At 36.3% G+C, this 18161-nt stretch overlaps 1 long non-coding RNA gene across 2 annotated transcripts in view; it reads right to left on the bottom strand.

Annotated features, from left to right (window-relative positions):
• LOC128206705 (uncharacterized) overlaps positions 1-18161 on the bottom strand; it is a 41685-nt gene that overhangs the window by 19655 nt on the left and 3869 nt on the right. For both annotated transcript variants that reach the window (XR_008256551.1, XR_008256550.1), the window contains exons 3-6: positions 13864-13987; positions 6258-6365; positions 4278-4381; positions 882-1094 (exon numbers count right to left, since the gene is read on the bottom strand). This is a non-coding gene — a long non-coding RNA (uncharacterized LOC128206705). The remainder of the gene's footprint in view (positions 1-881; positions 1095-4277; positions 4382-6257; positions 6366-13863; positions 13988-18161) is intronic.

Raw genomic sequence — 18161 nt, forward strand, 5'->3', positions numbered from 1 at the left:
TATAGTGACTGTGTAACATCGGGAAGGACACACACACACATATGTTGAATGTGGTTATATTTGGAAGGACAACGAAATAAAGTGGTTGCGGTTTTGTTTATAAGGACACAGTCATATTGAGACTGTGGATTTGTCTTGAAAGACACAGACATATGGTGACTGTGGTTATATCTTTAAGGACAAAGACATATGGTGACTATGGTCACATCTGGAAGGACACAGAACTATATATTCAAATGAAACCACTAATGGCCAGACATGATTTTTGCTAGAAAATTAAAATAGGGCTAAAACACTAACCCAAATAACTTTATATATGATATACTAATACATATAGTTTATGTATTGATCAGTTATCATCTATGATTCTTTTAAAATTACACCAAAATTACAAAAAGGTTTCACAACTTCAAATGATGATTATTGTAGCTTATTTGCGGGGTTTCTGAGCAATAGATACTAGTCATTATGTTCCATTTTTGTTAGTCTATTTTAGTTCTTAATACATTTCTATTGAATCTTATTTCAAATTCCATCAACTTAAGTTTTTCTGCAAAAAAACAACAACAGAGCCCTGAAGGCCCTGTATCGCTCACCTAATCCAGATTCGAACTTGGCCTAGAGCTAATCAATATAAACATTCAGACTAAGTTTTATGAACATACAGTCACGAATGTGACCTCTAGAGTGCTAACAAGCTTTTCCTATAATTTGACATAATGAACTAGTTTTTGACCACACATAATCCGGATTAAATATTGACTTAGAGATTATTAATATAAACATTCTGACCAACTTTCATAAAGATACAGTTATGAATGTGACCTCTAGAGTGTTAACAAGTTTTTCCTTTTCCTAATAACGTGACTGATGCCTCCTACCTTGAACTTTACTGCCTTTGGTCAATTCTTCAATTCTTTCACTGCCCATGGTAAGTTATGATATTGTCCAATGTTGGTTATATCGGCTTCTACAGTAGGTTCTATCAGCATCCATGGTTGTTTCTATCAACATCCAGGGTAGGTTTTACCAGTGTCCATGCTTGGTTCTATCAGCCTCCAGTATCCATGGTTAGTTTTCAGTACCGAGAAAGACTAAAAATATAACATTTTGGTCATGCCATCTAGTTTTCCATATACATGCTATGTCCTATCTAATCATACAAGTTCCTTTCTACATAATGCAACTCAAAGTCAACCTTTTAAGTTTAAACCACTTGTCCCCTAAGCACTTCTATGAAAGGCCAAGTTAAAAACAAAACACATGGCCTGAAAGAGTTTTATAAATCCATCTTTATAGGAGCACTTCTGTTAAACAATCTGGCCTGTTGTTAGTGGAGAGTAGATTCCATTGATTTATAGTTATATAGTAAACTAGCCGTGCATAATGTTGGCAAAGGTTAAAGCAATCCAACATAGCTTGAACAAAAAATATAAAGGACCTTTAAGTTGTAATTTATATTTATACTGTATACAATTACTACATTGATTCACCTTTATCTTTCACCTAAGTGTATGCTGACCATCCCTGACTGTCACTGCCACCTATGGCCATCCAACCACAAATATTCTAAACCTTTCAAAACCAAAGGTTATTCTAACTAGAGATTGCTTTTTTGAAAATGCGCTTGTCTCCCCTATTGTGTGTTGGTATTTGAGAAAAAATAAATGATGGACATGAAATTTGTAATTTTGGACTGGAGATGAACCAACAGTGAAGTTTATTCAACCGTATTAAATATTTAAGAGAAAAAAAGAGTTGTTGATTAATCCTGGAAAATGTAAACAAATTTTGCATTGTTTGAAGTTCCTGGGCGCAAGCGTTATTCAATTATTGAATGGAAACCATTTTATCAGCTCAATGTAATCATGACCTTGACCTTTGACCTACTGATCATAACATCAATAGGGATCATCTACATGACCAACTAGCATACCATGTATTAAGATCTTGGGTGCAAGTGTTCTCGAGTTACTGAGCGGTAATCGTTTCTTCACATTAATGTCACAGCAATCTTGACCTTTGGCCTATTGATCTCAAAATCAATAGAGGTCATCTACTAGTCATGACCGACTAGCATACCAAGTATGAATTTCCTGGGTGCAAGATTTTTTTATTTTTTGAGCGGAAACAAAGTGTGATTTCAGACTGACAGTATTAAGTCAAGTATTAATTTCCTGGGTACAAGAGTTCTTTAGTTATTGAGCAGAAATCATTTTTAAGCTAAAGGTCACCACCAAAATATCATTTTTTACTTGAAGGTAATCTTGAACTTTGACCTTTTGATCTCAATATATATGCAAAAAGCTACTCAAAATCACTAGGGGTCATCTTTTAGTCATGATCAACTAGCATACCAAGTATGAAATTCCTGGTTGCCAGTGTTCTTTAGTTATTGAGTGGGAACCGTTTTTTCAACTGAAGGTCATGGTGACCTTGACCTTTGACCTACAGATCTCAAAGTCAAAAGGAGTCATCTACTAGTCATGAACAACTAGCATACCAAGTAGGAAGTTCCTTGGTACAAGCTTTTTTTAGTTATTGAGCAGAAACCATGTTAAAGCTTAAGGTCACTGCCAACATATCTTTTTTTTCCTGGAAGTAACAGTGACCTTTGACAATAGGGGTTATTTATTAGTCATGAACAACTAGCATACCAAGAATGCATTTCCTTGACTCGAAGGATCTTAACTTATAGAGCGGAAACCATTTCTTCACCTCAAGGTCACGGAGACCTTAACCTTTGACTTTGTGACCCCAAAATATATAGTGGACGTCTTCTAGTCAGGACCAATTAGCATAACAAGTATGGGTCTCAGCGTTCTATAGTTCTTGAGTGGAAACAAAGTGTGATGTACTGACTGACTTACAGACCGATGGACTGACAGTCTGACTGATTGACAGGGCAAAAACAATTTGTCTCCACATGAATTGGGGAGACATAAATGTCAACTGTGAACTTGATGAGGTTATTTGGCACATTTTATTGTCACTGTTGAAATGGGAGGTCAATATGGGGGTTTCTCTCAAATGCACATAGATATAAAACCATTTAACTCTTGCAACGCCTTAAGAGCTAATGCTACATAAGGTCATTAATTGGTTCTATAACATTATTTATCTATCAGTTAACACATGCATTCAGGAAATTAAAGACACATTTGTGCTAAATGATGAAAAAATAATGTTGTTTTCCATTGGCAATCACATTTATGACAAATTTGCAAAAGTGGTATCAATCTGAAAAAAGGCTATATTTAAAACATTTTCTTAAATTGATATTAGCAGAGCATTTAAACTTTTAGGCTGATTTGGTATGTCCATTTTAAATTCAAACCTTTATAAGAGTTTGAAATGATACAGTCATATTACTGGCTATTTACCGACAATTCTATGTAACCGAGTAATTGCAATTATCACAATAAACTACAGTTCTGAAACACCAGAAACAATACAAATAATTATTGTCATATTGCCTTTTCTTCGACTTAACCATCTTTATTAATCCACTGACCATTTTCAAGCCATTCTCTACCAAATCAGCTAGATATGACCTGGTGATCTCTTTATTTCATATCGTGTTAGACTTGTATTGATCTTTATGCGCGTAGCTTTATTAAAAAAAACGATTATTAGGAAAATTGCTATCAAATATTCGCGATACCTTTGCCGTTTCTAGCCAGAATATTGGGTCGCGGTCGCCCCCGCTCCTACATGACTACAATGGCACGATGGTATATGTCGCAAATGTGCGATCATACATTTGAGGATGCCGTTGAAATCGCCGTTGAGGCAATAATTAATCATGTATTATTCATACAGTGCCGTTTTGCGTTTTATTTTAATTCCCTGATAAATTTGTGGAAGTCGTGCTATTTCCCGCCGTTCTTAACGGCGCCAGTATATAGTATTAAAAGAAGGCTAAACGGCACCTAGGGACTCAGTTTTTTAGATGTAACGTTTTAGATAACTTGTTCATTCTCTCTTTTAATGGAATTCATGAATATGTGTTGTAATTGAAATTCAAATGGAACATTAAAATTTAAAACTTACAAAGTGTTTCTCCAATGTAGCGATACAAAATTTTATACAGTCCTCTAATAAGTAAAAACAAAATCAAAATATGTTTGCTACACTAGTAAAAATGTCAACTTGCCTTGTCAACGTTTACCAAAGTACATCAGTTATTATTTTGGAAAAGTCTTGCATCCTTTTTTAAAACAAACAAAACAAAGCTTAGACAAAGGAAGTCTGGAAATTAATATGCAAAAGCTTACCATGCCGCTCAGGATAATTATTTCTGGCTAGAGATGTTGCATTCACAGTTCTGCTAGTAAATCAGACTGATGCTTCAGAAGTCCATGTACACCCACAGCAGTATCTGCAAGAGGAGCGTAAAAATCTAGATAACTGCATACAGGGTAATTTATTTAAGAAGGTTTTATCTAGCATTGAGACATTCACAGTTTTGGTAAAGAAGAGGCCGATAAGGGCCTATGCTCTACTGGCATGGCTCTTGTGGTCATTTTTAATCAAGAGCATGTATGTATGGGTAAAAGGCAACAGACATAAATATTACATTTTGTGTTTGGGTTACCTGAAAACGTTGCACGTTCAACATCTCAGGACAGAAAGTATTGTAAGCAGATCCCTCTGCATAAACTATTTTACTATGTGCCAAGTAAAGGTCATCTGACAATGCTTTAAAACTGCACTCATGGTCGAAATTTAGGTAGTTTAAAAAAAAGAAGTTGGTCAAAGACACGGGTATTAGAGGACAGCAATCAATATCAATGTTTAACATTGATGCTCATTTTGAACTGTGTTGCTTGTCATTGCATTTTAGTAACAGTTACTTTGACCTTCCTTCATACCAAGATTGATTAAGATATGTCAACCTTTTAATGTAGTACTAAAGTTATTCAGCTTAAACTTTTTTCTATTTTTAGAAACAGTGACCCTGACCTTGTATCTAGGGACCCCAAACGCAAACCTATGAAAGGTGTCCATAAACATTTCCTTAATACCAAGTTTGGTATGTCAACCTTAACTAATACTTCAGTTTCAACCGTTTTACAAGTTTAGTAACAGTGACCTTGACTTTAATTAGGACCCCAAACACAAGCCATGAAAGATAATTATCCATAAACTCTTCCTTAATATCAAACTGGTTCAAGATATGTCAACCTTAACTAAAGTTATTCAGTTAAAACTTTTTTTATTTTTAGAACCAGTGACCTTGACCCTTGAAACCCAAAACGCAATCCATTTAAAGGCATCTTTAAAGTCTTCCTTCATATCGAGTTTAGTCAAGGTATGTCAACCCTAACAAAAGTTAATCTGTTTTAACTGCTTTTTTTATGTAACAGTGACCTTGACCTTAACTAGATAGGAACACCAAATACAACCCCATGAAAGGTATCTATGAAATCTTCCTATAGGTCAAGATATGTTTTCTATTACTGAAATTGTTCAGTTTCATATGTGAGTTTGATGCCGCCTGTTTGCCCGCCCCAATACCGTCATCTGTCGTCACATAGTGTAACCTGGTTAAAACGGATATATTTTCATCCCTTACAATTTATTAATTTGATGTTTAATTATCAGTGCATGACAATATTCTGTATAACATCCATTTAAAATATATGTGTATTTAAATTGGCGAGCACACATGCATTTGAAATATAAATGCAGTAAAAAAACACTAACTTCGATGATTAGTTGAATGTTTCCATATTTAAGAACAAAGTTTAGTTATTATTCAAACCCGAATGATTTCATGCTAATTGTCTATTTTTATTGTAAGGTGATTAGACACTCATAAATGTTTGTGGCCAAATGAATCAGATATTATCATCACTTACAAAATATGCACAAAAGGGCATGTTTACCTAGATAAATGTCTTAGGCCTGGAAAATATGCAATGAAAACGGTAGAATTGTATATTTTTTGACATTATGCCGATATACAGATATGTTTGGGTTTTCAATACGGAATTTAAATTACTTTCACGTATTCAGACAATTCATTTTTTATGTGGCTGCCAAATACATGGACTTTTGCATTTAAATAGTATTGTTTCACATATCTTTGTTTTGAATATGAAATGCAAGAGTGATATTACCTGAAGGTGAATGTGAAATTTTAGCAAAATGTTGTTCTTGATATGCTTTTTTATTATGACTACGGTTACAATATTGAAAAGAAACCTCACTCAGGTAGAGATACATGTGAGTTGAATACATCTTCAATGTACCTTTAACATATCGAAGACTACCGCTGTTGAAATTTCTGTCTGTGTTATCATCTGTGTTTTAATAAATCAGTCTACCCTGTCAGCTCCTTTTGATTCCATATTGTGAATCTGCAATGAAGGACAGCATGCATGCTTAGAATATGCATAGAAGTGAAAGAACCATATACTCTAGGGGAACTAGCTTGTGCATCTTAAATCACACTGTCTTATGGGAGAGTGGGTACATCTATGCAGCATTATTGCAATTGTATTAGTATTGGAGGATAGATCATGCCAACTCGAGTATGTGGTTACCACCATTTTGCTGGTAGTTTTTGGATATTTGAAGCAAAATGAACACAACAGAACTACCAAGAAAGATTCATAATTATATGGATTGAAATTTTATGATACTGCCACAATTTAAGAAATATAGTGTTTCTTTTACGCTATATAAATGTATATAGAAATCTTGTTTTTGTTTAACAAAGGTTGTAAGGCTAATTTCTCCACGTGAAAGGAAGTGATCAACAATAGCCCTTTGAATACTCCCTTTTTTCATACTTATGAAGTGCTGTCCAGATTTTCTTTTTTCCTGAAATCACACCTTTCACCACGGTTTTTCTTATGGGTAAACTCAAACCGGAAGTATTTTAACTGAATTCCTGTTATTTGACCTTTTAAATTTACCCAGTTATTAAAAATAACAAGAGCTGTCACAGTATGTGACGAATGCCCCCGATTGTGACATTGACCTATGAACAAGGTCAGTACATGAAAAGTTGATCTTGCCTTTACATGTCAAATACATATGGCAAGTTATTTTAAATTGCCTCTAAACATAAAAAATACCACCCATACTTGACAACCGACACTGTTATGTCCTTATATATGCAGCATTCCATTGTGAATAAACACCCAAGTGTGACCCTGACCTTAGAGATAGGGACACGGGTCTGTCATGCGACACATCGTCTTGGTATGTGGAACACATGTGGCAAGTTATTTTAAAATCTGTCCATACAAGGGAAAGTTACAGCCCGGACACGACAACTTATACTCTATGTCCTTATATGCAGCACTCCATTGTGAATAAACACCCAAGCGTGACCATGACCTTAGAGGTAGGGACAAGGGTTGTGCACGCGACACGTCATCTTGGTATGTGGGACACATGTGGCAAGTTATTTTAAAATCTGTCCATACAAGGGAAAGTTACAGCCCGGACATGACAACCTATACACTATATCTTTATATGCAGCACTCCGTTGTGAATAAACTCTAAGTGTGACCTTGACCTAAGAGGTAGGAACACGGGTCGTGCACGCGACACGTCGTCTTGGTATGTGGAACACATGTGGCAAGTTATTTTAAAATCTGTCCATACAAGGGAAAGTTACAGCCCGGACACAACAACCTATACTCTATGTCCTTATATGCAGCACTCCATTGTGAATAAACACCCAAGCGTGACCATGACCTTAGAGGTAGGGACAAGGGTTGTGCACGCGACACGTTGTCTTGGTAGGTGGAAAACATGTGGCAAGTTATTTTAAAATCTGTCCATACATGGGAATGTTACAGCCCGGACACGACAACCTTTACTCTATGTCCTAAATGCAGCACTCCATTGTGAATAAACTCTAAGTGTGACCTTGACCTTAGAGGTAGAGGCATGGTTCTTGCACGCGAAACGTCGTCTTGGTATGTGGAACACATGTGGTAAGTTATTTTAAAATCTGTCCATACAAGGGAATGTTACAGCCCGGACACGACAACCTATACTCTATGTCCTCTATGCAGCACCCCATTGTGAATAAACACTAAGTGTGACCTTGACCTTTGAGGTAGGGACACGGGTCTTGCATGTGACACGTTGTCTTGGTATGTGGAACACATGTGGCAAGTTATTTTAAAATCTGTCAATACATGGGAAAGTAACAGCCCGGACACGACAACCTATACTCTATGTCCTTATATGCAGCACTCCATTGTGAATAAATACTAAGTGTGACATTGACCTTAGAGGTAGGGGCACGGGTCTTAAACGCGACACATCGTCTTTGTATGTGGAACACATGTGGCAAGTTATTTTAAAATCTGTCCATACAAGGGAAAGTTACAGCCCGGACACGAGTTATTGAGCCGGACACACGGACGGACGGACGGAAGGTGCGATTTTAATATGCCCACATTCGGGGGCATAAAAATGATTTTAAATAAACAAGAGGGCCCTGAAAGCCCTGTATCGCTCACCAGATCCAATAAAGATCATCAAGAAACATTCAGATCAAGTTCCATCAATATATGGTCATAAATGTGACCTTCAGAGTGTTAACATGCTTTTCCTTAATTTGGCCTGGTGACCTAGTTTTTGACCGCACATGACCCAGATTCGAACCTGAGCCAGAGATTATTAATTTTAACATTCTCACTAAGTTTACTGACAATACAGTCATAAATGTGACCTCTCTAGTGTTAACAAGCTTTTCCTTTAATTTGACCTGGTGATTTTAACCCCAGATGACCCCATATCAAACTCGTCCAAGATTTTATTGAGGGTAACATTCTGACAAAGTTTCATTAAGATTGTGCCAAAATTGTGACCTCTAGAGTGTTAACAGTTAAATTGTTGACGATGGACAATTGACGGCAGACGACGACGGACGGCGGACACAGGGCGATCACAATAGCTTACCTTAAGCACTTCGTGCTCAGGTGAGCTAACAATCATCCTGCACACTGAGAGGACTTGTCGATCGCCTGAGTACTCGCAGTATTTCATTCAGTTGCCTGCACACTGACAGGACTTGATGATTGACTGCACACTGACAGAATTTGATTCTCATATTTGCACACTGACGGGACTAAGGTTTGGAATCGTACAGAAGAAATACTATCGATAATCGTTCAATGATCGATTATAACAGTGCCCCCCCCCCCCAGCGGGCCGGCAAGTTATGTTTTTTGAGGGCACATATTTATTGAATTAACTGTACAAGCAAGTTGTTTTGCCACAATTTAAATTTTATGTAAGCATTTGAGCAAATAAACAGTATGATTATGGAGTGTATTATAGTATAGGAAACGACAAAGTCTTTTTAAAAATGACATCGGGGCCCGATCATTTTATAAAAAGAATCAGCGCCGCATTTTACACAGACAGCTGATCAAAAGTAGACAATTATTGCTGCAGTTATATGGGTAAGTTGCTTTTCATAATGTCATTGTGTGCCAATAAGATGTGTGTGCATGACGTGCATTTAACAAAGTTTAAATTCAAAAAGTTTCCGCTTTGAAACTTTCTATTTCGTCCTTTATTATCGTATAGTTATCTAAAAAATATGCTAGAGCCCTTGTTAATAAATACATAACAATTTATTTGAAACAACTTTTTTGAATTTGTTGTCAAGTTGTTTTTACTTCAGATAACTTAAATTTATAACAATGACATTCAAAGTACCTACAGTACCGTTGAGTGCAATCAATATACTTTGTGAAGGTTTATATAGCACTAATTTTAAAGCATAAGTATGGGTGTCTGAGGTGGACGAGTGGTTAATGACTTAGCCTGTTAGTCCGTCAACCCTGGTTCGATTCCCCAGAACGGTTAGATATCTTTGTTGTTTTTTGAAAGGTTTATCTCAGTAAATGATATTTTTTTAATTCAATTTATCTGCCAAACATCATTGACAGAGAAGACAAATGTTTATTCCATGTCATTATATGATTAAACTAATACATTCAAAAAAAGTTTGATATGTTTATAATTAATTGTGCCCCCCCCCCCCATTTAGAGAGACCTGGAGCCGCCCCTGTATTAATCGATTCAATTATAATTTGAATCTTCATATTTCAGGTCAATGTGAGGTCTTGGCTGCAAATTAACTTGTGCCTAACATAGCCTAAATCGCAGTGAGGATATAAACACCATGTGCAACAATAATGTTGTGACATACAACCATGTGCTTTAAAAGGTTTTCCATGTTTCGTTACAATGTTCGAGCATTGAAATACAAATGTAATATATATATATAATATAGCGTTTTAGGATACATTTTCTATATCGTTGTTCATAAGATGAGTCAAATCAATCTTTGTTTTCATATTATTATTTTACTTAAGTTCCCGAGTTAGTTTGGGTTTTCCATAGTTATATTTAGTTAATTAAGAGGTCAATCTCAGAACGAGGCTGCTCATCCTAAGTAAGGCCCTTCTTTGGTGCAAACACTATTTGACTAGTAATCCATCTAATTTCACATTGTTTAAAAATATAAAGGCTACGGAATTGAAATTATTCCGTATTTGTTTATAATGTATTGCTTTTTTTCTTCCTGATAATGAAAAACAAGAGGCCCAAAAGGGCCTATGCTCTACTGGCTGGTTTTGTGTGGTCAACATCACTGTTTTCGAAAAAGAACCAACCCCTTATGGGTAACTGAATACTCAAAAGTGAAGACTGTATCATGTTCGCAAGCATTGATTACACAATAGCATTTTTATACTATCAAGGTCCATAATCTAATCATTTCAAGGCCCATAATCTAGGCATACATGGGCAGATCCAGCTGGTTTTCAAAAGGAACCGAGCTCTAACGGATATGTAGATACTGTACAAGTTTCATTGAGATACAATCAAAACTGAAGTCTGAATTGTGTTAACGAGCAATTGTTAACAGAATTTTGATACTATCAAGGCCCATAATCTTGGCATGCATGGGCGGATCTGGCTGGTTTTCGAAAGGAACCAAGCTCTAATGGATATATGATCATGATCAGGTTTCATCAAGATACAATCAAATCTGAAGACTGTATCGTATGAACATGAATTGTTTACAGACGCACGGATGCACATACTACATACAAATAACTATCGCATAAGCTCTTCTGGCCTTTGGCCAATAAAGCTAAAAATCAAAGGCTCATTTGGGGAAAATCGGTATCCGCAGCGCTTACTCCGGGCTATGACAAAGTAGGGTAAAAATGTCCCAGCTAATACTTTAGCGAATAATCAAAGTAGTTTTAAAACAACATCTTCTAAAATATGTACTTTGGTAATCGAATATTCGATCGAAAGAATTACTGAATATTCGAATATCAGTTTTGCCATTCGTTTGCATCCCTTATAGATACACAAACAACAAACAATGTACCATCCAATCCAATCAATAAACTGCCTTAAACTCTAAATATCAAACATCAGAACACCTTCAGCACCTTCCACTAATATCATCACTTCTCTACAATCTAGATCAACATCACCTTCCTTCACATGTTCAAACTCAAATGTTTCTTTTAATAATTTCATAAAGGCTTATTCACTATCCACAAATAAGATAAGATTGTAGCTTAAAATAATCTACATGAAGTTCAATGGAAAAGTCTGATTATTTAATTTATCATTAATAAAAAGAAAAGAAAATTTCTTCTAAAGACTAAAGTATATTAGAATTATTTGAATCTATGAACCTAAAAAAAGAACAATAATAACCTTAAAGGGATTATGTTGAAGACTTAATTTGTTTAAATCTATTCCCTTGTTCCAAAAAATAGAAAGTAGAGAAATCTCCAACAAAAAGGGAGACCATGAAGCAATACTTGCTGCCCTTGCTTCAAGAGTTAATGTTACATAACATACAGATTTTAACATTTTATCAATTTTGTTGTTTTTGTTGTTGTTGTTGTTGATCAATCATGTTCTTTGGTGTATTTTTGTAGAGGGTCATCCAAAGAAGCTTACTGTAAAGTTTAATGGAAATTGGAGTAGTAGTTTTAGAGGAGAAAGCAAAATAGGAAGTTGGCCATTTTGTTGTTGTTGTTGTTGTTGATCAATCGTGACCCCTTAATGTATTTTTGTAGAGGGTCACCCAAAGGGGCTTCCTGTTAAGTATCATTGAATTGAGAGTGGTGGTTTCAGAGAAGATGTTTTTTTAAAGCAAAACAGGAAGTCAGCAATTTTGTTGTTGATTGTTTTAATATAAACCCAGTCTCAGGAGATAAATTAATTTTCTGTTTTATTTCAGGTTGTAATAGACAAGTTTATCTATAATGAATTTATTTCAGTGCTCTTATTTTATTTATTTGATCGTATATATATACTGTAAGTTTAGTTTTCTGAACATGTAATTGCATTCAATGGTGTTTAAAAAAAGATTCTTGTTTTGCGACTCAGATATGTGCACATGCATATATTTGTCACATTGTTTAGTATTTGTATGTTTCTTTCTTTTTGATGAGGCATTTAACATTTTATACGGTGCTAGGGAGACAACTCAAATAACATTTTTGATTGGTGTGATGAATATCGGATAACGGTACCTTAAATTTGTTTGATTAATATATTTTGCATAAATTATTCTCGTATTACATTTATTTTAGAATTGGAGGACAAACTTTCCCTTATGGGGGAAGTGTAATGGGGTGTTTTATTCATATGTTCATGTTAATTTATCATTGCCTGCTTGCGTTTAGATTGCGCGTACATTATTATATAGTGTGTGAGAGGGTGGTCAGTGTGTATGTATTTAAGTGGTCATTTTAACAACTATCATTTGGATAATATTAGAATTCATTCATACATGTAATTACCCGTAACATTCTATCTCTCAAGCATTGCTGTCCTGACACTTATTGAATTCGCATCTGAAAAATGTTTTCTACTTTTTTGCATTGTTGTTAAATAATACTTATTACACTGCTGGCCTTTTTCTTTTTTTAATTGGAAATAAAGAATATAAACGGACTGACCCATAATACTTGTATACCCAGACTACAGTTAAAATATACATCAGCTATTAAAGGAATCCTTTGGACTGAGTGGTGAAGGCATCAGTTTTCTTTTTTTCTTGCCTGTTCTGCAGTGGGTTTGCACCCCAATACAGCCAGCTTATTTTAAATACTTTAATTGTTGCTGTTTTTCTGCAATTTTGGTTTCAAAGAGTCAAATAATTATAAAATAAGTCTTCAGGTACATTTAAATTGATCCAAAAGCATAAGTGAGTCCCTTAAAGTACTTTAATACTACAAAAACTTTGTTTTATAAAAGTTTGAAAAAAAAAACAAATTAAGAAAATGTAATCAAATTGGAATTTTAAACATAACTTTAATGGACAAAATTTAAAATATTTCCCACACATTAAAGTTTTCTTGTCTTAATACAATAACCATACAGGCATATTTGCTACCAATAGACAGAGCTTCAACTAAGCAATAACTAACTATTCAATTATTTGTATGGTTGGTTTGATTTCTTCGGCACATTTGAGTTTGGTTGGCCCTCAACTACAGACTCTCTCTCAACATCATTCCAAGAGAGCAAACTTGTAACTACAGACTCTCTCTCAACATCATTCCAAGAGAGCAAACTTGTAACTACAGACTCTCTCTCAACATCATTCCAAGAAAGCGAACTTGTACAATTTAATAAAACTTCCTTCACAATTATTGTAGAATAATAAATTTTAACTTGAGCATGCTCAGTCTTCTAACATTGTGCACAAAACAGTTATTTCACCGAAAATCCTTGTTATTGAGATAATCTTCTGTGCAGTGTTTTATTTCAATAGCTCAGAGACAGGTTACAAACAGTGACAAAAAACCCGATAAGAATTATAAAACAAGAATGTACCTTGTTGTGTTTTTTGACTTTGGTCTTGCATGCTGGTCTCAATCTCAGTGGAAGTTTTGTGAAACTCAAGTAGGCCACTGCCATCATAATTTCCATTTTAATTTGCCGCAGCTGTAGCTCCAGCCTGTAATACATTTTAAAACAAATTAATAAAATCCTAAAACAAATAAAAATGGAGGTGCATTAAACCTAAAGGTAAGTGATCAAGAAGCTTGAGTGAAAAATACTCATTTTTAAAGCTGCAGTCTCACAGGTTGACAACATATTTCACTTTTTGTCTTGGAATGAGCCAATTTCGGCACATTGTCTGAAAACCAGTGATACAGAGCTGCTGACAAAAAAAAAGTTGGTACATTGTAAGTAGTGTAAGTATTATGTACAAGGAATGTCGTATAGTGTAAGTATTATGTACGAGGAATGTCGTATAGTGTAAGTATTATGTACGAGGAATGTCGTATAGTGTAAGTATTGTGTACCAGGAATGTCGGTACAGTGTAAGTATTATGTATGAGGAATGTCGGTACAGTGTAAGTATTATGTACCAGGTTTGTTGATTAACTGTGTAGACAATTTAGAAGTTTAAAAGCTGCACTCTCACAGATTGATTTTTTTGACAACTTTGATTATATTTGGTCATTAACATACATAGGGACATACATCAATATTGTCTAAGTTTAATATAGTTTTAAATTAGTTTTGTTCAACACAAAGAAAATGATTTACAATGAACAGACCCATGTGAGTGGGGCAGGTCATATTCATGCATCTGAAGAGGATGACCTTTTAAAATTTGGCAATTAAAGTGTCTGCTATTTAATAAAGCTAAAGTGACATCCCTCAAAAATTAAACATTCAAGACATGTTGTAAAAACTACACAAGCCTATAAGCCTTGCACTGGTGAACTGCTTTCTTGGTTTTATTAAATTCAAATTTTATATAGACAGGCTTGTTCAAATAATGTGATGCTAAGCACAGGTGTACACATAATAATTTGGTATTGTTTCATGAAGGAAAGAGCTTCTGGCATAAATCATTATCTGCATGTTTTGGAGAGTGTAAAGGCTTCCGTTAAAGTTTAAAGTATATTACTCCCTAGATTAGATATTGGCTCATACTTCCAAAATTGATTCTTTGGATGTACAGAAACTTCCATAATTTTGAAGAAAACTTCCACAGTTGAGAGCTTGGAATTTAAAAATATCAACACCTGGTGTCAATATTACTTTGATGGTCACAATTTGAATCAGGCTTCAAGAAGTATGTATTTTAATAATATAAATCTCTGATTATGGCAACTTGCAAATTATTTGATTTTTTACTACAAGCTGAAAACTGCGAGAGACCTAAACTTCCAAATTTCAGTAAAAACTTCAAGTAATGATTGACAGGAAGTTAATACTTCCACTTTCAAAGTCTTAAATATACACTCTTTAATACTCCCAAATTAGATTTACTACAATTAATTCTTTGTTTTAATATCCACAAAGGATGAATAAATGTTGAAAACAATTGTTCTTAAGAAGGATACGGAGTTTAATTTGTAATAAATGTGCATAAAATTAAAAGACTGTATTTCTACCCTATGCCACTATAGTAGATCACAGTAAATCTTTTAACTATCACCAATCATTTAATAGTTTTTGCAATTTTCTGTTATAAAATACAGGGTTACAAACTTACTTATCAGTATTAAATATTGTACATAAATGCATTTTTTAGTAAGTCGTTAAAGGTTTATCAGTAAAAATTTATGTTTGTTTACATGTGTATATATTGATTTTGATTAAGAGTGTCACTTTAATGAAAGCCCTGGAGCGTTATCTAGAGAAATCACAGGAGTGGTATGGATCATGCATGTCAGATAACAAAAACATAATTTAACAAGAGATGTTTGTCAAACATTATGCCCCCTCTGAGCGCCATGTTGTCAGGATTATATGGACAATTGAATGAAATATGCATGGACCGAAATGACAGCTGATTTGTTGCTGTTTTAAGATTATGACCATTAAAGTGTGAGGATAAGGTGTGTTATGACCGTCATGACCTTTGATTCTATGAACTCAAAATCAAGAGTCATCAGCTGGTCACCAGAAATCTAAATGTCAAGTTTGAGGGCCATGGGTGCAGGCATTGTCAAGTTATCACAAGACAAGTTTTTTTCGTTCAAGGTCACTGTGACCTTGACCTTTGACCCGATGACCCCTTAAATCATAAGGGGTCATCTACAAGTCAGATGCAACTCCAAGTCAAGTTTGAAGGCCATGGGTTCAGGCATTGTTGATTTATCACTCGGACAACCTTTTACCATTCAAGATCACTGTGACCTTGACCTTTGGCTCTATGAATCCTAAAATGAATAAGGGTGATCTACTGGTCAGGCTTAACATCCATGTCAAGTTTAATGATCATAGGTTCAGGCATTGTTGAGATATCAGTGGGGGAAGATTTGTTAACTTTTTTGCGTTAAAGGTTACTGTGACATTGACCTTGGCCTGATGACCCCCAAAGTTGATAGGGGTCATCTACTGGGCAGGCCCAACCTTCATGTCAAGTTTGATGACAATAGGTCCAAGAATTGTCGAGTTTGCTTTCAAGGTCACTGTGACCTTGACCTTTGACCCCTAAAATCAATAGGGGTCATCTACTGGTCAGGCCCAACCTCCATGTCAAGTTTGAGGGCCATGGGTGCAGGCATTGTTGAGTTATCACTTGGACAACCTTTTATCATTCAAGGTCACTGTGACCTTGACCTTTGGCCCAATGACCCCTAAAATTAAAAGGGACAATCTTCTGGCCAGGCCCAACCTCCAAATCACGTTTGAGGGCCATGGGTGCAGCCATTGTCAAGTTATCACTCGGATAACCTTTAACCATTCCAGGTCACTGTGACCTTGACCTTTGGTCTAATGACCCCTTAAATCAATAGGGACCATCTTCTGGCCAGGCCCAACCTCCAAGTCAAGTTTGAGGGCCATGGGTGCAGGCATTGTCGAGTTATCACTCGGACAACCTTTTACCATTCCAGGTCACTGTGACCTTGACCTTTGGCCAGATGACCCCCAAAAACCATAGGGGTCATCTCCTGGTCAGGCCAATTCTCCAAGTCAAGTTTGAGGGCCATGGGTGCAGGCATTGTTGAGTTATCAATCGGACAACCTTTTACCATTCAAGGTCACTGTGACCTTGACCTTTGGTCCAATGACCCCCAAAATTGATAGGGACGATCTTCTGGCCAGGCTCAACCTCCAAATCAAGTTTGAGGGCCATGGGTGCAGCCATTGTCAAGTTATCACTCGGATAACCTTTAACCATTCCAGGTCACTGTGACCTTGACCTTTGGCCTAATGACCCCTTAAATCAATAGGGACCATCTTCTGGCCAGGCCCAACCTCCAAGTCAAGTTTGAGGGCCATGGGTGCAGGCATTGTCGAGTTATCACTCGGACAACCTTTTACAATTCCAGGTCACTGTGACCTTGACCTTTGGCCAGATGACCCCCAAAAACCATTGGGGTCATCTCCTGGTCAGGCCAATTCTCCAAGTCAAGTTTGAGGGCCATGGGTGCAGGCATTGTCAAGTTATCAATCGGACAACCTTTTACCAGTCAAGGTCACTGTGACCTTGACCTTTGGCCCAATGACCCCCAAAAACCATAGGGGTCATCTACTGGTCAGGCCCAACCTCCAAGTCAAGTTTGAGGGCCATGGGTGCAGGCATTGTTGAGTTATCACTCGAACAACCTTTTACCATTCAAGGTCACTGTACCCTTAACCTTTGACCCATTGAGCCCAAAAAACAATAGGGGTCAGCTACTGGTCAGGCCCAACCTCCAAGTCAAGTTTGAGGGCCATGGGTGCAGGCATTGTCGAGTTATCACTCGGACAACCTTTTACCATTCAAGGTCACTGTGACCTTGACCTTTGGCCTGATGACCCCCAAAAACAATAGGGGTCATCTACTGGTCAGGCCCAACCTCCATGTCAAGTTTGAGGGCCATGGGTGCACGCATTGTTGAGTTATCACTCGGACAAGCTTTAAAATTATTTTACCATTAAAGATCACTGTGACCTTGACCTTTGACCGGATGACCCCCAAAATCAATAGGGGTCTTCTACTGGTCAGGCCCAACCTTCATGTAAAGTTTGATGACCATACGTCCAGGAATTGTTGAGTTATCACTCGGACAAGCTTTGGTCTACCGACGGACCGACGGACCGACCGACATACCGACATGCCTGTGCAAAGCAATATACCCCTCTTCTTCGAAGGGGGGCATAAAAATATTCAAAAGTGG

This window comes from Mya arenaria, chromosome 2, assembly GCF_026914265.1.
Source record: "Mya arenaria isolate MELC-2E11 chromosome 2, ASM2691426v1".
In the NCBI taxonomy this organism is placed as follows: Eukaryota; Metazoa; Mollusca; class Bivalvia; order Myida; family Myidae; genus Mya; species Mya arenaria.